This window comes from Eptesicus fuscus, chromosome 19 (genome assembly GCF_027574615.1).
Source record: "Eptesicus fuscus isolate TK198812 chromosome 19, DD_ASM_mEF_20220401, whole genome shotgun sequence".
NCBI classification, from domain to species: domain Eukaryota; kingdom Metazoa; phylum Chordata; class Mammalia; order Chiroptera; family Vespertilionidae; genus Eptesicus; species Eptesicus fuscus.
Genome location: NC_072491.1, coordinates 34928464 through 34930954, shown reverse-complemented (window position 1 = coordinate 34930954; position 2491 = coordinate 34928464). Strand labels below are relative to the sequence as shown.

At 52.3% G+C, this 2491-nt stretch overlaps 1 non-coding gene across 1 annotated transcript; it reads right to left on the bottom strand.

Moving 5' to 3' along the window:
* Positions 1-1818: 1818 nt before the first annotated feature.
* Positions 1819-1897, bottom strand: MIR124-2 (microRNA mir-124-2). Its single transcript, NR_129277.2, has one exon. It is a non-coding gene; the product is annotated as a microRNA mir-124-2 (primary transcript).
* Between the last annotated feature and the right edge of the window lie 594 nt (positions 1898-2491).

Here is a 2491-nt window from a genome sequence, read left to right as displayed (position 1 = left end):
GTCTGGATCAAAAATTTGTGTTGCTGCCTCTATTGCCCATCTGAATTGTTTTATCTATTCCTAATTTTAACATCATTTACATTTTTGAATTTATAAACTAACGCAAGTAAATGCCTAGCAATTTATTTTGAGAGCCCAGGCTGGCTGCAAATTGGTTGCTTGGTTCTCGCTCTGTCTCTGTCTCTCCTCTTTGATTCATTATTTAGCGAGAATTTTATTTATAGAAATGCTATCAATATTTAGGTTAAGGCAATGGAATATGCTGAGATATTTGAATATGTATTGAATACATTGATACTGACCAATACGTCCCTACACTCTTAAAGCGAACCTTCATTGACTGGGATTTAGTAAACCGCCCTGCCTTATTCCACCTGCCAGAAATATGAGGATGCTGTGGCTGGTTTTTCCGCAGTGCGGGGTTTCAGGCCTCCTGGCCCTGCAGTGCCTCCCGCCGGCCTGGAAGCGGGAAGCAGGCTCTGCGCCTTGGACCTGCCGAGGAAGGCTGCCCTGGGGTGAACTGGGCCCCAGGCTGCAGGCTAGGTGGTGGGCTCCTTTTTTGGGGTCACCTAGTCTGTCCCCATCCCATTCTGTCCTGGTACTTCTTGAAGCCCACACTTGAGTCCCTTTGGTGAAAACACCAGTATTTTGCATAGCTGAGGACCTTATGTTTTAAGGTAGATGAATTAAGAAAAAAATAAAATAAAAGAGACTTAATTCTCCTCATTCTTCTTACAAGTCCAGCTCATAGCTTCGATTCGGGTGTCAGCCTAAATAGATTGAAGTTGTTTCCCAGGACACATTACACGAACTGTATATGCATATAACTGCCTGAAGTGTGGCAACAGATAGAGTGTCCTGTTTCAGTAAATATTAGGTTTTTGCTGTGTACGGCACTTCTCTGCTTTTCATTTTTCTTTCGCAAACTGCCTAATATCCTGTTATACTTCGGGGCAGGGCAGGGCGGGTCCTATTGCATTTGGGTGAAATTACAGGGAAGAAGGCCCTGGTCAGCACCGCGGACAGCGGCAGGCGCGGAGGGCGCGGCCACCTCCTCGGATCCTCCTCAGCGCCTCTCCTTTGTTCGCGGCCCCTGCAGGCCAAGGCAGAACAAAGGCATCTATCAAGGCTCGCTTTCTCAGCCTGGGTTTGCCTGTGGCTCTAAGGCCCTGGTGCACAGTACAGCCTTAACAAAGTCCACCTAACTGGCTTTCACATAAAATTCATTTACCCAGTCCTTCTAGAGTTTCTCGTCCTCCTCCTCGGACTAATTTGGCCATCGGGACTATGATGAAACAAGGGGATAATCTTGGCTTTTAAAAGCCAGGCTAGGCCAGCTGGAGACTGGGAAGAGGAAGAGGAAGTGGTGGTGGTGGTGGGGGGGTGGCTCCGAGCTTCCCCCAGGAGCTGAGCCGGTGGAGGTCTCTCGCGCAATGTGGTGAGGACGCCATTTAAGGTTATTCTCCTCTCTCCCTTCGGTTCTGCGACCACAGGTTGGCCCAGATCGCAAACAATCACACTACCGCCTCTTGGAAGAACCACTGCTTTCTACACGCTTCCACTCCCTAGAATATCTGCACACACTGGAACTCCCGCTCTCCTAAAACCCCCCTCGGGGATTTGCGCGCGGGTTTCCGGAGCTCTGACTGAGAACTATGGCCCACTTTTGGCTTGCGGAACACTGGGCGGTTCTGAATCGGTTTCAGGGTCTCTATCCTCAAAGGATGGGCTCCTTCTACCACCTTTCAAATTCCCATGACGCTGCCTTTCCCCCTTCCCGATCCAGAGTTGCTGGGGTGTCCTTCAAGGGCAGCCGTAGGCTCCGCTCTTGGCATTCACCGCGTGCCTTAATTGTATGACATTAAATCAAGGTCCGCTGTGAACACGGAGGGCAGAGTCTGATCTTGATCCGAGAGTGACTGACCCCCTGCGAGTACCACACATCTCCTCCTGCCCTCCCCCCCCCCCACCCCGTCACCCCCTCCCGGGAGCTCGGAGTCCCTAGGACTCCGCCAGGGGTCTTCACTCGGAAGCCCGGCTCCTGTCTCCGCTCGCTCGCCTCCTGCCACAGCTGCCAGAGCCGCTGCTAATGGGATGTCTGCGCCTGCATAGGCGCACATCTGCATGCCATTTACAGCGCACCTACAGACCTACGTGCGCCCATAAATCCAGTGTTCCAAGAAGGCGTGGATCGAAGTTAATGACCCCTCCGGTATACAGATCTAATTTCGCAACCGTGTTATTTCTCGGAGGGCCATTAGCCGGGTGGGTTGGTTTGTCCGGCAGCTCCTCTAAGCCACTTGCATGGGAGGATTGGCAAGGCTTTAAGGACCGAGCCGTGGCTGGTTTCTGCGGCCGAAAGCCTCGCCCGCCCTTTCCTGCTGCGGGGCTGAGACCTAGCACCTGCAGGAGGAGAGAGTCACGCGTGTGCGCGCATGTAAAGGTAGATACGCAGGTACGCCTCGCCTCTGTGTCCTCTGATCCTGCCACC